At 36.5% G+C, this 21,950-nt stretch overlaps 1 long non-coding RNA gene across 1 annotated transcript in view; it reads left to right on the plus strand.

Moving 5' to 3' along the window:
* LOC119530031 overlaps window positions 1-20,505 on the plus strand; it is a 36,004-nt gene extending 15,499 nt beyond the window's left edge. The window contains exons 2-3 of the long non-coding RNA XR_005216003.1: window positions 19,679-19,842; window positions 20,324-20,505. This is a non-coding gene — a long non-coding RNA (uncharacterized LOC119530031). The remainder of the gene's footprint in view (window positions 1-19,678; window positions 19,843-20,323) is intronic.
* The last annotated feature ends 1,445 nt before the right edge of the window (window positions 20,506-21,950 follow it).

The raw sequence follows: 21,950 nt of genomic DNA on the forward strand, positions 1-21,950 counted from the left end.
ATAGATATCTCCCTAGCTGAAATTTTTTGTTGAATTTTGAATTTGACGAAAAAAAATGTTTCTGGAATAATTTCTTCTTCTCCTTCTTCTCCTTTGCATATCAGTACTACCTTATGTATTTTTTCTTCGTATAAAAGACTTTATAGATTTAGTCCCAATTACATATACGGTCTTTTGTTTTTTACCAACACTCTCCCTTCCTCACCCTATCACCCACCCTCAGTAACCTCTAATCTTCTATCTCTGTGAATTTGCTGTTTCTAGTTATCTCTAATATATGATACATACATTTTGTCCTAATTTTTCTTGTTTATTTTACTGAGCATGTTTTCAAGGCTCTTTTGTGTTACAGCATCTCATAACTTCATTTTTTTCTTATGACCAAATAATATTTTAGTGTGTGTATGTACCATATTTTGTTTATCCATTCATTTGCTGATGGACTTTTGGGTTGTTTCCAGCTTTTCACTATTGTGAATAATATTGCTATAAGCATTGGTGTACAAGTATTTGTGAGCAAACCTGTTTTCATTCTCTTTTGTATATACCTAGAAGTGAGATTCCTGTGTCAAATGATAATTCTATATTTAACTTTTTGAGGAGCTGCCATATTGCTTTCCACAATGGCTGCACCATTTTACATTCCCACCAACAATGCACTGGAATTACAGTTTCTCTGCATTCTTTTTAGCACTTGTTATTTTCCTTTTTTTTTTTTTTAATGATAGCCATCCTTATGAGTGTGAAGTGGTATCTTATTGTACTTTAATTTGCATTTCCCTAATGGCTAATGACATTGAGCATCTTTTTCATGTGCTTCTTGGCCATTTTTATATCTTCCTTGGAGAAATGTCTATTCAAGTCTTTTGCTCATTTTATAATTGAGTTGCTTGACTTTTAGTTGTTGAGATGTAGGACAATTTCATATATTCTTGATATTAAACTCTTATTTGATTTATAGTTTGAAACTATTTTTCTACCATTATGTAGGTTGGCCTTTCTCTTTTGTCATAATTTCTTATTATGCACAAGTTTTTAATTTTGAAGAAATCAAATTTATCTGTTGTTTCTTTTCTTGCTTGTGCTTTTGGGGTCATATCTAGGAATGCATTGCAAAATCCCAGTGGGTTGGGAGCTATATATATCCCAGAAAAACATGATCTGAAACTTAATCTATTCTTGTGGATGTGAATGCCTGGTAAGTAGTACCTTTTGATGAGATCACTTCAGTTAAGTTGTGGCCCAACTCAATCAGCATGGGTCTTAAACCTATTATTGGAGTCATTTATCAGCAGAATAAAATTCAGACACAGAGAAAGAGACAGTCATGGGAAGCAAACAGATGAAGGTCAATGAAACCCAGAAGAGAAGGGAGGGCTAGGAGAGGCTTCCATGTGCATTGCTATGTGGCAGAGGAGCCAGGACCAAGGATCATGAGTGGGCAGCCCCTGAATGCCACAGTCTTCAGGGAGAAAGAATTGACTTGACAACACCTTGATTTGGACATTTTCCTAGCCTCAAAACCAAGCTTTTGAATACCAATTGCTTAATCCAAACCTTTGTACTGTATTTAATTGAGCAGCCAAGGACACTAAAACACCAGGTCATGAAGATTTGCACCTATGCAGTTTTAGAATGTTAGTTCTTATATTTAGGTCTTTGATCCATTTTGAGTTGATTTTTGCATTTGGTGTATGTGGATATTTAGTTTTCCCATTTGTTGAAGAGACTATTCTTTCCCCACTGCATGTACTTAGCACCTTTGCATACATCTTTCTAGACTTTTCATTCTGTTCCTTGGATCTACTTGTCAACTTTGTGCCAGTACCACACTGTTTTGATTACTGTCACTTTATAATACAATTTGAAATAGGGAAGTATGGATCCTTCAACTCTATTCTTTTTTATTTTTTACATATTTAAAAATTTGTTGTTGTAGTAGCATATATACAACATAACATTTCCCATTTTAGCCACTTTTAAATAACAATTCAGATTATTGACTGTGGTTATCCATGGGATAAAGGGGATTAAAAACATTCTTTTCTATTGTTTCCATAAATCTGCCAATAAAAGAAAGACAAAATATTAGCTTCAGAGATTTTGTCTTATAAAGGTCTTACAAGTACTGTAAAGTCCCCTTCAAGATATGTAGTAGTTTCCATCAGATTGTACATACTTAAATACCAGCATTCAAGGTAAAATTAAGAAGGTATCATTTTATCTTATTTTTTAGTGATTACTGACTGGTATATTAATAGAACTACATTCTGCTAAGTTCAGATGGAACTACAGAGCATTTAGTATATTCTGTAAATAACCTTAAGGCTAGTCTGTGAGCCCTGTCACCATTTATACATTGTTTTTTATAGAAAACTATGTTGTGAGATCCAGCTAAGAAGTCTAGAAGTTAGCTTTTGAAATACTGCCTATATGTAAATGAGGAGGGGGATCATCTGTCTATAACTGCTGGGGCGGGGGGGGGGGGAGAGGGGAGGAATCATATCTTTTGGCCACAAAACACTTGCCTACATTCTATACTCTTAAAATCCTCTCTTGACTCTTCTATCTTATCAACAAGGAGGGCCCTCTGTGTAAGAGGAATGGTTGATTGAGAACTTGATAATGGATGGGCTGCTTAAATGGTTTGCTGAATGTTGACAGAATGGCCAGGAAAAAAAAAAAACCAACAAGCTCACTTTACAATGGAATTTGATGTCAATAGCATATAACAAGAGCTAGAAAACCTGTTTGAGTAAAAAGATACAAAAATGAAAAATTCATGGGCAAGAAATGATAGCCACAACACTATATCGAGAGCTATGCCAGTGGCCTTTAAAATTAGGACAGTCATCTAAACAAGATGGTATAGGTCATTCTGTCCCAAGGGAAACTGGGCTAGATAACTTGTCAAAGTCCCTTCTAAATTTCCACACCTGCAGTAGGTTTTAATTAAAAGTTATTTCAATAATTAGTACATCATATTTTTCTTATTTGTGCCAGTATATTTCCTTGTGGATGGAAATTACCTCACACTATTTTTGGAATAGAGTTTTATAGTGTGGTTTGAGTAAAGTAACTGCAGAACTTAGAATTTTTTCCGTTTTACTTTGTGTCTTCCTAGATAAAAGTTCTACTCCCACAAGAAGTAGTGTGAGTAACTTAAGTCAGCAATGTTAAATAAGAGATGGGCCAGGATTTGGAGTAGAAAGAAGCTTATCATTCATGGGAGATTTGGGGTTAGTCATTTTAACAAAGGCCCATTTGGACCACTGTATTTCCACAAATAGAGTGAATTATTAGACTGAGGAAGCAAAATTCCATTCAGATCAACACAAACTTCTCTACTTTCATGATCTTGGGTTTAAATTTAGTTCTTTTCTCAAGACAAGTTATATAATTGCTTTGTGTAGTGATCTGTATCTTTTGTATTCCAATAGAAAGAAATAAGGTTTCAGTAGGAAAGTTTTGTAAAACTTTTTTTTTGACATAATTCTCTGAGAATGCATACTATTGTTAGAGTGTTTGTTTTTACTGGTGTTTCAAAAATGAAATTTTTCAGGACAGATTTTTAAAAATTATGTCTGTCAGCTAAGACAGAACCTACTTACTCAGAAAATGGTGTATGTCCTATAAAATTTCTAATCAATTCCATATTTTAGTGGATATGTGCTGGGTGCTAGGCATTATTCTAGGTGCTAGGGATATAGAAATGAACAAACTGCTCTCTTGATACTCATGTTCTTTGTAGGAAGTTGACAACACAAATTTTAAGATGTTCAGTAAGCTTTATATGGAGAATTTATGTGATAGGATTGGAAGGATAGCTATTCTAGATTACTTTCTCTCTGAGAAAGTAAATGCAAGCTGAGACTTAAGTGACTAAAATGAATAAAAGATCCTTCAAGATCAGGGGTAAAAGCCTTCCAGGCCGATGGAATTGTGAGTATGTAGGTCCCCAGGAGAAAGGAGCTTAGCGTGCTCAAGGAAGAGAAATAGGGCTGCTGAGTCCAGGTGACGAGAGTATGAGATGGGGTCTAAGTGACAGGCAGGGGTCAGGCCATGTAGGGTTCTGTAGGTCAGGTTAAAGAGTTGAATTTTATTTTAAGTCAGATGGGGAAAATATCATTGAAAGGTTTTAGGCAGAGATGTGAAAGCATCTGATTTTTTTTTTTTTTTTAATGATTGTTCTGCTTTGGTGGGGGAAGGAAGGACAGCAGGGGTGGAAGGAATGTGACTGGTTATAAAGCTATCGCAAGCAAGATATACCTGTTAGCTTGGACCAAGCTGCTGAGATTGAGACATCCTGGTGGAGACATACATTGCTCTGAAATTTGGCTATAGTAAAGACAGCATACAAATGGGGATTGGTTCCTGAAGGAAGTTAGAAAGTTAGAAAGGTCTTGTTTTTATTTTTTAAATGGATGATTCTAAAGGATGCTTACACGCTCATTGTGGAGAATGGTCTAGAAAAGTGGGGGACCTTAGCACTGCTGGAGGGCAGGAGGATGACTGAAGAAGGAATGCCTTTGAGAAGGAAGTGGGGAGAAGATCATAACACAAATGGAGGACTGGTGTTTGAGTAGAGCTTGAATATTTGAATTTGAGCAAACACATGGGGCAGGAGAAATGACGATTTTAGAAATGGTCATGAGAAATGAAGACTCCTGCTAGTTGGCTCCCATTTTCTCAGACAAAATGGTTAAGACTATTAACTGAAAGTGAGAACTAGAGAAGAGGAATGAGGGAGATTTGCAGAATAATGATAAAATGCAAGTCATTGGAGATTGGGAGAGCAACCTAAAAGAGAAATGAGAGAGAAGGCTATAGGTGGTGTTGAGCCCATGGAAGGTTATTGAGCATATTTTAACAAGTTGGTATGTATTTGTCTTCTTAATGTCTCTCCTCCCTGACAGTTCAGTAGATAGAAAGTCCATGAGGGCAGTTTCTGGGCATGTTTTGCTAACACCCCTGCAACCCCACCCCCAGGACTCTGGGCATGCAAATTGAAAGATTATATAATAATCAATTGCCAAAGGCAGAATTAAAACTATCATAGGCCAGTTTCAAGAAGGAAATGGAAAATGGTAGAAACAAGTATATGCAAAGGCAAGGTGGTCTGAGGGAGGGGTAGCTCACATATTATTTTTAGTCTGACCAACAGCAAGATGAAGTACGGTGAATTTAGATATTACAGATCACCGACAGCAGTTTTTCATATTAATAGGGCCAGTTTGACCATTGGCTGCTTTCCTCACAGAGAACTTCGGAACCTGGCCCCCTAGTTTTTTCTCTACTCCACTTCCTGTCATTTTTAGTGGCATTTTCACCTATACATACCACACACACCCCTGGTACCCTGGCCTCTCAGTTCTTAACATTCTCCTCCATAACTTTTTATCTATTTTATTTCACTTCACCCTGAACCTTGTCATCCACAATTCCACCTCCAAAATCACAAATTCAGACATTCCTGCTCTCAGCACCTTCAAAGCTGGCTTGTCAAAGAGTTTGCAATCATGAACAATTCTTAAACCTGCCAACTCTAACCCACTGACCCTCCCATTTTCTTCCTTCCAAACAGCCCTTTTATTTTCACCCCTCTTCAACCCCATTTGAGATTTAAGAGTCATCACTATCATCATTTTATGACAATCCTATTCTTTTTCAAGATTTTTTTTTTGCTATCCAGGGTTCCTTGAGTTCAATATAAATTAGAGGATGATTTTTGCCATTTTTTAAAAAGGCTTCTGGAATTTTAATACAGATTACATTAAGTTTGTATACTACTTTGGGAAATATTGACATTAGCAATGTTAACTCTTCCAATCCATGAACATAGGATCTCTTGCCATTTATTTAAGTCATCTTTAATTTCTTTCAGCAGGGTTCTGAAGTTTTCAGCATACAGTCTTTTGTTCCTTTGTTAAATTCATTCCTAGATATCTGATTCCTCTAGATGCTATTGTTAATGAAATTGTTTTCTTAATTTCCTCTTCAGATTGTTCACTGGTAGTGTATAGGAACACATTTTTTTTCTTCTGCATTGATAACATACTCTGCCATTTTCCTGAATTCATTTCTCAGCTCTAATAGTTTTCTTGTGGATTTCTTTGGGTTTTCTAGATATAAGATTATGTCATCTGAATATAGAGATAGTTTTACTTCTTCCTTTCCATTTTGGATACTTTTATTTATTTTTCTTGTTTAATTACTCTGGCAAGAACTTCTAGTAAGATATTGAATAGAGTGATGAAAATGGACATCCTTGACTTACTCCTGATCTTAGGGGAAGAGCTTTATTCCTTTCACTTTTGAGTAAGATGTTAGCTGTGGGTTTTTCATAAATGGTCTTTATCATGTTGGGAAAGTTCCCTTCTCTTTCCTACTTTTCTTACTTTTTTTTTTTTTTTTAACCAAGAAAGAGTGTAGGATTTTGTTGGATGCGTTTTCTGCATGTACTGAGATAATCATGTGGTTTTGTTCCTTGATGCTATTTATATGGTACATTACATTGATTTTCACCTGTGAAACCACCCCTGCATTCCTGGGGTGAATCCTACTTGGTCATGGTGAATAATCTTTTTAATATGCTGCTAGATTCAGTTTGTTAGTATTTTTTTTAAGGATTTTTGCATCTATGTTGCATCTATATAGGGCCCAAAGAGCCGTTCTTCAATCTCAGAGGCACTAGCAGCAGTTGAGAAGTCTGAGTTTCACCTGCATGAGATTCCTTCTTTAAGACCCTTAAATTTTAATAACATCGTCTTCTCTTTCCTTTCCGAGCCCTAAGGATATTAGCTGCTTTCTGCAGTTGTTACTTCTGTGATAGCTTAGAATTCCCTTTTTAACCTTTCATATACCTAGATAACAATATTAGATGTAGTTAACACCTCAATATACTAAAATTATTTCCCCTTTAAATAATTATTGTCATTTCTTTTTCATGCCTGGACCCTGGCTGGTACACTTAGAAATAGGCAGTAGCAGAAACATGGACTTATTTTCTTTATTGAAAAGTACAGTGCCAACTACAAAAAAAAAGGCCAGATCACTGACATTTATTAATAGGCAAAAATCTTTTATTTAGATTCAGATTTCACAGCTAGAGTTATGTAAAATATTACAGTATAATACCTTTTAAATGCAAGATTAGGTTGTTTTACAGGCCAGAATGTTTTTCATCCAGTTGAAAGGCATTATTAAAATTTGATGGTTTGGTTAAAGAGGAAATAACAAGAGAAAATAGGGAATATCTTGAAGCAAGTGAAAATAAAAACACATTGTACCAAAACTTATGAGATGCAGCAAAGGCAGTGCTGAGGAGGAAATTTATAGCATTAAATCCTTACACTGACAAAGAAGAAAGAGATAGAAATTCCAGAGAAGATGGTGGGGTAGGTATCTCCAGGAGTTAATCCTCTCCAAAATAGCTAGTGGACAGGCAGGAACTGTCTGAAACAACCGTTCTGGGGCTCCAATGGCCAGGGGAGCGTGATACAGCATTCAGGAGAGACTAGAAGAGGCTGCAAAACTGCAGTAGAGAACTGTGAATAAAGTCTCTCTGCAGTGGCTGCTGGTGACCATCCCCTACTCTCGAGGGTCCAGTCCTATATGTGTCATGGGTGTCCCAGAAGGAGAAGAGAAGGGAAAAGGAAAGAAATAATATTTGAGTAAATAATGACCCAAAATTTCTCAACTGTTATGAAAGACATAAATAAACATGTCAAAGAAATGTGAAGGACTCCAAACAGAGTAAGTTCTAATAGACCCATTCTGAGACACATACTAATTAGAATGTCAAATGCCAAAGATAAAGAGAGAATCCTAAAAGCAGCAAGAGAAAAGCAATTTGCTACATATAAGGGAACTGCAATAAGAATAAGCTCCACATTCTCATCCAAAACCATGGAGGCCAGAAAACAGTGGTATAATATCTGAAAGAGAAAAACTGCCAGCCAAGAATTCTTGACTTGGCAAAACTGCCCTTCAAAAATGAGGGAGAGTTTAAAAGATTCAAAGATAAACAGAAACTGAGAGAGTTCATCATCAAGAGATCTGTCTTACAAGAAATACTAAAGGGAGTTCTGCAGGTGAAAGGATAAGACAGGAGAGAGAGGCTTCAAGTAGAGTACAGAAATAAATATTGTCGGGAAGGGCAACTCAAAGGGTAAAAAGAGAGACAAAATAAGATATGACATAAAAATCAAAGGATAAATTGGTTGAAGTAAGTACCACCTTTACAGTTATAACACTGAATGTTAATGGACTAAACTCCCCAGTCAAAAGACACAGATTGGCAGAATGGACAAAAAGTATGATCTAACTATATGCTATGTACAAGAGACTCACCTTACACCCAAAGACAGATAGTTCAAAAGTGGAAGACTGGAAGAAAATTTTCCATATGAACAGCAACCAAAAAAGAGCTGGGATAGTTACACTAATATCAGACAAAACATACTTTATATCTAAAGCTATGACAGTAGACACAGAAAGACACTATATATTGATAAAAGGGTCAATCCACTGAGAAGAAATAACAACCATAAATATTTATTCATCTAATCATACTGCTTCAAAATATACAATGCAAAAACTGGCATACCTGAAAGGAGAAAGATGTCTCTACAATAATAATTGAGACTTCTATACACTACTCTAGTCAATAGATAGAATATCCAGACAGAGGATCTATAAGGAAACAGAGAACTTGAATTGTATAATAAATGAACTAGATCTAACAGACATAAACAGAACAATATAACAAAAAACAATGGTATATGCATTCTTCTCAAGTGCTCATGGATCATTCTCCAGGATAGACTGCATGTTGGTCACAAAACAAGTCTAAATAAATTTTAAAAGATTGAAATTGTGCAAAACATTTTCTCTGACCATAATGGAGTGAATCTGGAAATCAAAAACAGGTGGAGAATTACAAAATTCAAAAATATGAGAGTTAAACAAAACACTTGTAAACAATCATTGGTCAAGGAAGAAATTGCAGTAGAAACCAGTAAATATCTCAAGATGAATGCAACATATCAAAACTTATGGGATGCAGCTAAGGCACTACCTAGAGGGATATTTATAGCCCTAAACACTTACATTAAAAAAGAAGAGCTAAAATCAAAGACCTAACTGAACACTTGGAGGAATTAGAAAGGAACAGCACACTATTCCCAAAGGAAGCAGAAGGAAAGATAAGAGCCGAAATAAATGAAATTCAGAATAGAAAAAATAACAAAGAGAATTAACAGAACCAAAAGTTGGTTCTTAGAGAAGATCAATAAAATTGACAAACCTTAGCTAGACTGACAAATAAAAAGTACAGAAAATGAAAATAAAAGCTGAAATAATGTGGAGGGTATACTACTACTGACCCTAACCCTACAGAAATGAAAAGGATCCTCTATATGCTAACAAATTAGACAACATAGATGAAATGGACAAATTCCTAGCAACACAGAAACAACCTACACTGACTCTGGAGGAAATAGAAGAGCTCAACAGACCAATTGCAAATAAAGACAGTGAATCAGTCATCAAAAACCTCCCAACAAAGAAAAGCCTAGGATCGCAGGTCTTCTTCACAGGTGAATTACACCAATCAATCCAAGAAGAATTAATACCAATCCTGTCAAAATTCAAAAAAAAAAAAAAAAAAAAAATCCATGGAACTACACTACATACACAGTAAACCCAAATTAAACCGTGGACTATAGTTAATAGTGCAATTATAAAAATGTACTGTCATCACAATAATAAAAAAAAAACCTTAAGAAAAATTTTAAGTAAGAAAAAAACTCACTGAATGGTACACTTAAAATACATGCATTTCATGTAATGTAAATTTACCTCCCTCAATAAACTGAACTGTAAAAAAATATTGAACTCTAGGTAATAATACGGATGCTGAACTGCTTAGGAATAAAGAATATTGGTATCTGCAACTCACTTTGAAGTGCATCAAAAAATAAGGTGGATAGAGTGATGGACAAACATGATAAAGAAAATAGAGGAAAATGTTAATTGTGGAATCTCAGTATGGGTGTAGTGGTGTTTGCTGTACAATTCTCTCAACTTCTCCATCAGTGTGAAATTTTTCATTAAAAGGAGGGGGGAGTGATGAAGGATGGGGCCATAGACAGGAAGGACCTCTCCAAGGAAGTGACATTGAGGTTGAGACCTAAAAGGACAAGAAGGCATCAGTCCTACGAAGCTCTAGGAGAACATTCCAGAAGAAGAGGCAGTGCATGCAAGATGGAAATGAACAGGCCAGGATTGAGGAAAGGAAAAAAAGTCCTATGTGGTCACAGAGTAGTAACTGAGGAGTAGGAAGGAAGATAGACAGGGGTCAGATCACAAGGGGCCTTGTAGATCATGATGAAGGGTAGAGATTTCATTCTGAGTGGGATTGGAAGCCACTGGAAGGAGTGTCATCTGATTTATGTTTTTTAAAGTTCCCTTGATTGCTGTGGGGAGACTGGATCATAAGGGGCAGGCATGGTGCATGGAGGTGAGTGAGACAATGGAGCGGCAATGGAGACACAGAGAAGTGCACAGACTGGGAGTTTGTATTGGACTCCTAGGGCTGCTGTAACAAAGCACCATGAACCAGGTGGCTTAAAACAACAGAAAAGTATTGTCTCATGGTTGCACAGGCTACAAGTCTGCAGTGAAGGTGTCGGCAGGGCAGGCTTCCTCTGAAGGCTCTAGGTAGGAACCCTTCCCTGCCTCTTCTGTCTTCTGGGGGTTTGCCCGCCATCAATGGCCTTCCTTGGTTTGCAGCTGCAGCACTTTTGCCTCTGCCCCTGTGGTCACATGGTGCTCTCCCCTCACATCTGTCTGTGTCCAAAGTAGGGCCCATCCTGTCCAGTTGGGCCTCATCTTAACTAAATCATATCTTCAAAGACCCTATTTCCAAATAAGGCCACATTCCCAGGACCAGGGATTAGGACTTGAATACATCTTTTGGGAGGACTCAGTTTGATCCATAACATGTGTTTCATGGGTAAAAAAGTCAAGAGGGCTGAGAGATTTGATGTAGGAGGTAATTGAAAGGGAAAAGAACAGGGTGACCTTTATGGCCTCAGCAAGTGAGAGCCAGTTATTGCATTTGGTAAGTGTTAGGCAGAACTCCCCACCCCCAACACATGCGCAACCCACCTCTAGTGAAAATTCCAAGAAGCTCCCCTCACCCACAACCAACGTGACTGTTTGCATGGAGCCCACCCTTAGCCTGACGTGATGGTGTGGGCAAAAACAAAAATTTTCCATAACACAATAACCTCCCTGCTTAAACTCCAGACCTTGAAAAAACCAATCCCCTATCATCAACACCTTATCTTACTTCCCTGAACAAACCAATCCCCTGACGTCAATTCCTTATTTCTCTATCCTACCCACCAAGAATTATTCCCTCAATCCCCCTCCCCAAAGTTATAAAACAGACCACCTTTGTTTGGGGCTGTTGCCATTTTTTAGGTTTCAGCCCGCCTGTGCATGGCCGCACAATAAAACTTTCTCCAATCAAGTTTTGGTCTCTTCTCTTCTTGGTCAAAAGACCTAACAGTAGGACTGTAGGAAAAACAGGTTTGGTGAAGGCTGGGGAATCAACAATTCTGTTCTGTTTCACATGGCTCTAAACTATCTAAGTGAAGAAGTCAAACAGCCAATACAATATATAAGTCAGGAGCTCAGGGGAGAGCTTGAGAGAGGTTGTGGATATAAACTAAGGAGTTGTATTTAAGGAGTGGAAGGAGGTAAGATCATCTCTTACAGGGAAAAAATACAGAGAAAAGGACCCAAGACCAAGCCCTGAGGTAAGGCAGAGGCCCCAAGTCATCACAAAAGATCCAGAAGTGACCAGGGAGGTAGGAGGGAAACAAGAAGCAAAAAGAAAAGAGATGTCCTGTAAGGCATGGGTGAACCTTGAAGGCATCATGTTGAGTGAGATAACCCAGACACAAAAGGCCAAATGTTGTGTGATATCACCTATAGGAAATAATTAGAATATGCAAACTCATAGAGTCAGAAACTGGAATACAGGTCACCAGGGGCTGGGTGGGGATGGGGAATGGGGAGTTAGTGTTTAATCGGTACCGAGTTTCCGTTAGGAGAGATGAAAACTTTTGATAGTGGATGGTGGTAATGGTGGCACAGCACTGTGAATGTAATGAACACCACTGAACTGTATACCTGAAAGAAGATAAAATGGAATATTTCAGGTTTAGGAACTCACTTTGAAATGCATCAAAAAATAAGAAAAAGAATAAAAATAAAAATAAAAAAATAGAACACAGTGAACCCTAATGTGGACTACAATTAATAGTATCATTATAAAACTATTATTTCATAAATTGTAATAAAAGTACCACACTAATGCAATAGTGTAATGTTATAGGGAAAACTATTGGAGATGCATATATGGGTAATGTACTTTCTGCATGATTTTTCTGTAAACCTACAATTGCTCTAATAAAGAGAGAGACAGAGAGAGAAATGGAGATTCTGGAAGGAGAAAGTGGCTAACTGGGTCAAAGGTGACACAGAGCAGAATGCAATAAGCACACTGGAGTGACCATAAGACTTGACAATGTGGAAGTCATTTGTAGAGCGAACATATAATTTAACAGATAAATGTACTATTTTGAGACAAAAGGGAGGTTACTGATAATTACACTGAAACAACTGGCATAAATAGGGATGCCCGTGAAAAACCAGGATGTAGAGTTACCCCAGCCATTGACAACCTTGACAAGGGTGTTAAGAAAAATGATCTAAAATTGTGCTATTCAATACAGTTGCCATGGGCCATATGTGGCTGCTGAACACTTGAAATGTGGCTAGTGCAAACTGAAACATAATGGAAATATAAAATACACATAGAATTTCAAAGACTTAGTACCAAAAAAAATGTAAAGTATCTCATTAATGTGTTTATACTGATTATGTTTAAATGGTACTATTTTGCAGATATTGGGTTAAATAAAATATATTATTAAAATTTTAAAAACATGCTATTATCAATCATAACAAATATTCCACACCAATGCAAGGTGTTAATAATAGGGTTGTATATGGGAATCCCATATTTTATGTATGATTGTTCTCCAATATAGAAAAAAAATGGTGGTTTGTGAATGAATTAATGAATGAAAGCATTTCTAGGGAGAAATCCAAAGTAGGGGAAAGTGTTTTAATGCTCAGTGGTTCAGAGGAGTTCTGTGGTTTAGGATGCCAGAAACCTGAGAGATTCTTAAAAATGACAGTCATTAATTTTAAATGCAAAGATATTTCATTCATGTATAAAATTATATCATTGAGGTGCTGATATAGTTTTTGAGGAGTAGTGACCAATTTCCCCAAATCCATCTTTATTCTCTCATGTGATCCCACCTCAGTGGACAATATGCTGCAAGAATTTATTGAAGAACAGGTGGAAAAGAGTTATTTTAATCAGGATCTGACTGAATGTGCAACTTCAATTCTTTAGCATGTGCCCTAACCAGTTAAACATTTTAGTATTACAACCTACTTTGCAGACTTGGAAAGCTAGTTATCAAATTTATTTGGAAAGGGAAGATGCCTTGAATTGCTAAAAACACTCTAAAAAAGAAAATTAAAGTGGGAGGATTTATACTCCCTGACTTTGAAGCTTATTATAAAGCCACAGTAGTCGAAAGAGCATGATACTGGCACAAAGATAGACATATTGAGCAATGGAATCAAATTGAGAATTCGGAGATACACCCCCAGATCTATGGCTGACTGATCTTTGATAAGGCCTCCAAAGCCACTGAACTGCGACATAATAGTCTTTTCAACAAATGGGGCTGGGAGACTTGGGTATCCATATCCAAAAGCATGAAAGAGGACCCCTATTCACATCCTACACAAAAATTAACTCAAAGTGGATCAAAGATCTCAGTATAAAAGACAGTACCATAAAACTCCTAGAAGATAATGTAGGGAAACATCTTCAAGACCTTGTATTAGGCAGCCACTTCCTAGACCTTACACCCAAAGCTCAAGCAACAAAAGGAAAAATAGATAAATGGGAACTTCTCAAGCTTAGAAGTTTCTGTACCTCAAAGGAATTTCTCAAAAAGGTGAAGAGACAGCCAACTCAATGGGAAAAAGTTTTTGGAAACCATGTATCTGACAAAAGACTGATATCTTGCATACATAAAGAAATCCTACAACTCAATGACAATAGTACAGACAGCCCAATTATAAAATGGGCAAAAAATATGAAAAGACAGTTCTCTGAAGAGGAAATACAAATGGCCAAGAAACACATGAAAAAATGTTCAGCTTCACTAGCTGTTACAGAGAAGCAAATTAAGATCACAATGAGATACCATCTCACACCAATTAGAATGGCTGCCATTAAACAAACAGGAAACTGCAAATGCTGGAGGGGATGTGGAGAAATTGGAACTCTTATTCATTGTTGGTGGGACTATATAATGGTTCAGCCACTCTGGAAGTCAGTCTGGCAGTTTCTTAGAAAACTAAATATAGAGTTACCCTTTAATCCAGTGATTGCACTTCTTGGTATATACCTGGAAGATTGGAAAGCAGTGACACGAACAGATATCTGCACGCCAATGCTCATAGCAGCATTATTCACAATTGCCAAGAGATGGAAACAACCCAAATGTCCTTCAACAGATGAGTGGATAAATAAAATGTGGAATATACACATGATGGAATACTACACGGCAGTAAGAAGGAACCATGTAGTTAAACTCATGACAACATGGAAGAACCTTGAAGACATAATGCTGAGTGAAATAAGCCAGGCACAAAAAGAGAAAAATTTTATGCTACCACTAATGTGAACATTGAAAAATGAAAAATAAATGGTTTATAATGTAGAATGTAGGGGAATAGTGATAGAGAGCAGTTAATGGAGGGGGAATGATAACCCAATAAGAACAGATAAGTTATCGTGGGTAAATTTAACACTCTGAGAATGCCCAGAAATACTATGGTTTGTTAATTTTTGATGGGTATGGTAGGAACAAGTTCACAGAAATGTTGCTATATTAGGTTATTTTCTTGGGGTAGAGTAGTAACATGTTGGAAGTAAAGTAGTTATCTTAGGTAAGTTGTCTTTTTCTTACTCCCTTGTTATGTTATGGTTTGTTTGAAAATTTTTTTATTGTATTTTTTTTAAATTTTTTTGATATAGTTAATTTAAAAAAAAAAGTTAAAAAAAAAACACAAAACAATGAAAAAAATATGCAGAGCCCCCTTGAGGAGGGGTGCTGGGCTTCCCCACCTCGATGGTTGCCGATCACAGACATAGGGGACTGGTGGTTTGATGGGCTGAGCCCTCTACCACAGGACTTGCCCTTGGCAAGACTGTTGCTGCAAAGGAGAGGCTAGGCCTCCCTATAATTGTGCCTAAGAGCCTCCTCCCAAATGCCTCTTTGTTGCTCAGATGCGGCCCTCTCTCTCTAGCTAAGCCAACTTGAAAGGTGAAATCACTGCCCTCCCCACTGTGTGGGATCTGACACCCAGGGGAGTGAATCTCCCTGGCAACGTGGAATATGACTCCTGGGGAGGAATCTAGACCCAGCATCATGGGATGGAGAACATCTTCTTGACCCAAAGGGGGATGTGAAAAGAAATAAAATAAGCTTCAGTGGCAGAGAGATTCCAAAAGGAGCCAAGAGGTCACTCTGGTGGGCACTCTTATGCACAATATACACAACCCTTTTTAGGTTCTAATGAACTGGAATAGCTAGCAGTAAATACCTGAAACTATCAAACTACAACCCAGAACCCATGAATCTTGAAGATGATTGTATAAAAATGTAGCTTATGAGGAGTGACAATGTGATTGGGAAAGCCATGTGGACCACACTTCCCTTTGTCCAGTGTATGGATGTATGAGTAGAAAAATGAGAGCAAAAAACAAAAAAAAGGCACCCAGTGTTCTTTTTTACTTTAACTGTTCTTTTTCACTTTAATTTTTATTCTTATTACTTTTGTGTGTGTGGTAATCAAAATGTTCAAAAATTAATTTTGGTGATGAATGCACAACTATATAATGTACTGTGAATAACTGAATGTACACTTTGTATGACTGTATGGTATGTGAATGTATCTCAAAAATGCATTAAAAAAATTTCAGTATTAATTTATGGTAGTTCGGTACTTTGAAGGGCTAGATCAAATTTCTTGGCTTAGATAATGCTTCCCATCCTGGTAAGGAATTTTAGATCACAGAGCACTGAGCAGCATGTTCAAATAACTTTTTACCCTGAAATTATACGTAAGCCACTATCCGTGAAGAAAATAACAGGAAATAGAGTCCTTTGATCCAAGCACTTCTATGGCTACCTTTGCCCAGAAACTGATTATTACCAACTGAACACTATAATAATAGGGCCAAAAAATGACACAAATCTGCTGAAAGGAGAAACAAGAGAAAGTAATTCTTTAAGTGAGAGCAAAAATAGTACAGAATAAAATTTTTAATAAAAGAAAAATCATGTACATATGGGATATAAAGAGATTAAAAAACGAGAAAATACTTTTTAGTACACATTCAGATTTGTGGCACATCCTCATTTCTGAAAAAGAGATGATTAAGCAACATCTGAGCTTCTGGGTAGTTTTGTTTTGCTTTTGCTATTGTTGCTTTGGGGGTAGGGACAAAGGAGAGCTAAAGAATGTGAATTTGTAGTTGTGATTGTCCATTATAGTTTTTAATTTTTATATATTGGTATTTATATAATTTCATTCAATACATATTGAGAGAAAATAAATTTAATCCTTAATTTCCTTTCTTAAACCTTTAATTAATCTTTAACAATATTCTAATTTTTTAAATTTTAACCTGAGTTAAGTCTAGTAGTTTTCCGTTCTTTTCATTTCTAAGAAGGGTATATTTACAGCTATTACTTCAAAAATCTAGAAATGGAGAAATATAGAAATAAAAGGTGTGAAAGTAATAAAAATACTCATATGGTAATACAATTGCTTTATAAAAGCTTAAATTTGGGGGGTCTTTTATAAGCCTAATCTTTTTAATAGTAATTCTTTCTCAGTGCTCCTCATCCTGTGAGTTTTATGTGTCTTTGAAAAGCAGCATCCGTAGTGTTACTATTTCTGGAACAATTGGACAGCAGTATTTGGCAGAGTGAATTACTAACTATCCTATTTTGAACTGTTAACAAATTTCAAATTATAGATATCATCCATTCCTTGGTATAGCACACAAAGAGAAGAGGCCATATGCTATTGAAAATGTATACTGTAGCTTAGCACCTTTCATGGCTGCACAGTTTATTATTGTCCTGCAACCAGACTGAGGAAAGAAACAAAGTCCAGAGTCAAAAGAGAATGAGCAACCAGGAAGGACATGAGTCATCCATCCATTTACATTGTGTGATCTCATTGCTAAACTCAATAATTCAAAAGAGTTGGTTTCCAGTTGTAAATTATCAAGAAACCCTGCCCATGTTTTGGGAATTATCACGGTAATGATAGCCAGCAGTAGGAGAGCAGGATTCTGAGCATCAGGAAATTTATAAATGAATATATATAACTATCTGGCTTGACCACTAAATGCTTATTTGAAGCAAGTAGGTAATGAGTTCTACTTACTTGAAACTTTGTGATTTATTCATTCTATTAAATGAGATTATTAATCATCTATATAGTCTATATGTTTATAACTGGAAGTAAAAGTTTCTGGTCTGTAAGTATATAAATATATATTTCCCTATTTGTTTATTTGCTTATTTATAATAAAACAACACAGAAAAAAGCTTTAAAATAAGGTAAAATCAGCTGCAATCCCAGAAAACAACCTATTACCTAATGGTAATCTTGGTGAAAATACAATTTTCCTGCAAAAGTTATTTAATGATTCTTTGTTAGAAAGCAAGGTTTCTTTCATTTTTTATTAAAAAACAATGCTTGTTCGTACACCTTTTGGTCTTACAGTTCTTTTTTTTTGTTGGAGAAGTTGTGGATTTACAGAACAATCATGCATAAAATATAAGATTCTCATCACCATCCTACCACCAACACCTTGCATTGGTGTGGAATCTTTGTTACAATTGATTGCACATTTTCATAATTGTACTATTATTTAAAGTACACGGTTCAAATTAGGTTCTCTGTTTGTGTAGTTGTAGTTCCATGGATTAAAAAAATTTTTTATTCTGTAACCAAATATACAATCTAACATTTCCCCTTTTAAGCATATTCATATATATATATTTCAGTGCTTAGAGTTTTTAATTGTTTCTAAAGACAGCAAGATAAAAAGACTTACTTGGGAAAGAAGCCTGTAACTTGGAACTCGTTAATGCTCTACTTAGTCAAAATAATAACAAAAATAATAATAATAATAATACTAAAGCTAAAGTTGCTAATGTATTCTTCAGCTGAGCTGGTGGTGCTTTCTTTAAAATGTCCTTCATAGACTTAAGGGAAAAGAGCACTTTTCCCTTTACTTCAGGGTGGTTCTACCTCCTGACTCTTGATTTTTCTGACTCAGAATAGTTTCTCTTTTGTCTAATGGAGAACCCTGAATAAATGTGATACTAGACCTCTGTGAAAATGAAATCAGGGCAGTGGTGGGCTCTGAAATCTGTGGATGTTTCTGGCCAGCATACTAGTGGGCTCATTGTATGCACCCAGTGTGAGTAGGAATGGTGTTAGGGAAAGATAAGGAAGAAGACATTATTGGTTTTATTTCAGCATCTCCATCTGCCGTTTAAGTATTTGAGTGTGTGGAAAGGAAGTATATTGAATCTAAGTAAGAAAAATTAATTTCGATTCAGTAGGGAGTATTTAAAACAGACATTTGGCTAATTCATAATTAACCTGGAACCAACAAAATCTGTTTTTGTCAAATTATCATTATCTCAACTTGAATGAAGCTGCCCGGATGCTATTTTAATGGATTTTATTGGCCAATTACAACTCTTAAGTTGAATATAGACATATAAACTCATTTAATGTCACTCTGGTCTTATTTATAATATACATATGGCTCCCATGGATTAAAAAAGGTATCTTCTAGTCACTGAATTTATTTTTAAGATAATTTGGACTTGTTGGCTAGATTTTGGCAAGAAGGGTTTCCATGGATTTTTAAAAATAAACTTAAAACTGCCCACAAAAAAATAGGACATTATTAAGATATTCTTCCCGATCTTCTCCCATTTCCAAAATAAAATTTGAAACTTAGTTGGGCTTCTTGTACCATGGTGTTGCCATGTATTCTAAAACCAAATTACATTATCACTACAAAGAAAACATTCAATAAAATAGCTGCCATGGAAAACTGATTTTGAATAGGGCATTCCAGGGTTTAGTGTTATCTTTAGCATCAGCATGAAATAATACTTGGGCTCCCACAGGATGGTATTCTAATTGCCACTTTTTACAGTCATTTTGTGTTTTTAAATGACTTTTGTGCTGATTAAATTAACATTATTTAATATAACTCTAAGCAACACCACTTCATTACTTAAGTGAAATTTTGACTGGAATATTTTTCTGTTGAGGAAAATGACAAGAATCTTTTTTTATTCAATTGATACAGAAAAGGCATTTTAAGCCAACTGTAAATTTTAATTTGATCATACAGGAAGGCTGTCTGTTGATACAACATTTTTCATCTCTCCTGAAATTGCAGGGAACAGATTGCATGTGCCACTCAGGAGTGGACTGGTCCAGGCATTTGGGCAGTGTCCTCTGTGCTGCTTTGCTGACGGGAAGTCAAAGAGCCAGGATGGAGCCATTCACCAAGAAAGGGTTATATGTTTTACTTTTCTCTTCAAAGACGGGATAAAGTTATGTGTAAGAATGTGTTTTTTTAAGGGGAGGTGGGGAAGGCAATGATAGAGGCTTTCTTGAAAATTTTTTGTACCTCTGCAGATTATACGCAAGTCACCTTCTCATTGGTCTTTTCATGTAGTATTACTATAGACACTCCTTCAGCCTGTAGGTTGGAGATTTAGATGTGTAGTAGCTAACATTTACAGAGTACTCATGGTATGTCAAGCAGTATTGTAAGGACTTCATCTGAATTACATAGGGAGTATCATTACCCCCATTTTGTAGATGAAGAATATGAGGCTCAGCTCAGAGCAATGTAACCTGTTCAAGGTGGCACAGCAGGTAAGTGGCAGAGTTGAGACGCAAACCCAGGTAGCCTGCCTCCGAGAGTCTAAGTACTTACTCCTCAAGCTGTAGTAACCCTGTGATGATCATGATTATTTGGAATCTTTGTCCCTTTGTCACAAACAGAGATTTCTTTTAAAAATCTGGTTTCTTCCAGCTGTTGTTTTCAAGAAGTTAAAAAACAAAATAAAACAAGAAAACACTTCAGACTTGATAAGTGCTGATTCAGTCTCCTGAAGAGAAATTATGATATATCCAAGGATGCCTGAAAGTTGTACACTTCTCAAGAGATTATTGTACATGATATAACTTAAGAAGCTACAACTGAAAAGAGAAAATGAACAGGCAAGTATGATATCTTATTTGTGGCTTAGCTCTGCAGAGAAAGTGCCAGTCCCCTGATTTCTTAGTGGAATAGTAATTATTAATCAGAACTTGGCTAAGTGCCAGGTGCTATGCTTGCCACTTTTGTGTTAGTGTATTATTTAATCCTTATCATTTGTTTTTTATAGAAGAGGCAGCAGAGACCTGGGGGGATATGCAGTTTGTCACCTTTTACACAGCTTGTTAGTGGCAAAGCCAGGATTTGAACCCTGTGTGTTTGAGACCCAAGCTTGTGCTTTTAATGATTGTACAATAATATTCCACAATGTATCTCTGGCTCAAAGAAGACTGAAGGCAATGCAGTGCACTTTGGCCCATGGGGACATTGCTGCTTTGTAAGCTCTGGGATATCATGCCCTTAGAAGAGTTGTTCAACAAGGACATTGACGACAGTGACAAGCAGGCCACCATCTTTACGTGGCTTTATTACAGATACCAGTGTGTTAGGGGTGGGAGGAAAGCCTACATGAAACTCCCCTGGAACTCTCATCAAATCCAAGGAGAACTTGCACTGAAACTACATAGCAGATGGCAAATAGCCATATATCAGTATTAATATTGCTGTGCTTCATTCATATCCACCTGCTTGCCCAGCCTAAGGATGCCTGAGTTATCAGATACCATTTTTTTACCATTTTTTTAAATTTTGAAATAAATTCAAAGTTATAGGAACAGTTGCAAAAACAATACAAACCCCATACACAGAACTCCAGCATATGCTGACCCCCCTCCCCTGATACCCCAATCCAGCAACTTTAACATGCTGTCACATCGCTACTTCTTTCCCTCCTTCTCTCCCTCCCTATCTATCATCCATCATCTATTGCTCTGCCTTCTGAACATATGAGAGCTAGCTGCACACATCCTTGAACAAACACTGTAATTCACATATACACTTTCCATGAACAAGAACATTCTTTTATGCAATCCCATTAAGCATAGCTAAGAAGTACAAGAGATTCAACAATGATACAAAGCTTATATTCTATATTTCCTTTTCCTTATGTCTCAACTGTGTCCCTTTAAGCCTCCTGTCCTCCATCCTCCAATCCCATCCAGGTTCATCCTTGGCATTCAATTGTCATCTATTTAGACTGTCTTTTTTATTTTTATTTTTTTTTCAATTGTGGAAACATATATACAGCCTTAATCTTCCCATTCCACCCCCTCCCTAGTATTCCATTAGTGGGATTAATCACGTTTAGAATGCTGTAATGCTCTTTCCCACCATCCATTACTAGAAATTTCCCTTCACCTCAAACAGCAACCCTACACTCATTTCTTAACTCCCCATTGCCCCTTCCCCCATTTCTCTTAACCCATACTCTACTTTTCATCTCTATGGTCAAATTCTCTGATAATTTCTTTGTGTTTACTGTGGGGCTTAAAATTAACCTCTT

The sequence above is a fragment of the Choloepus didactylus genome, chromosome 3 (genome assembly GCF_015220235.1).
Source record: "Choloepus didactylus isolate mChoDid1 chromosome 3, mChoDid1.pri, whole genome shotgun sequence".
In the NCBI taxonomy this organism is placed as follows: domain Eukaryota; kingdom Metazoa; phylum Chordata; class Mammalia; order Pilosa; family Megalonychidae; genus Choloepus; species Choloepus didactylus.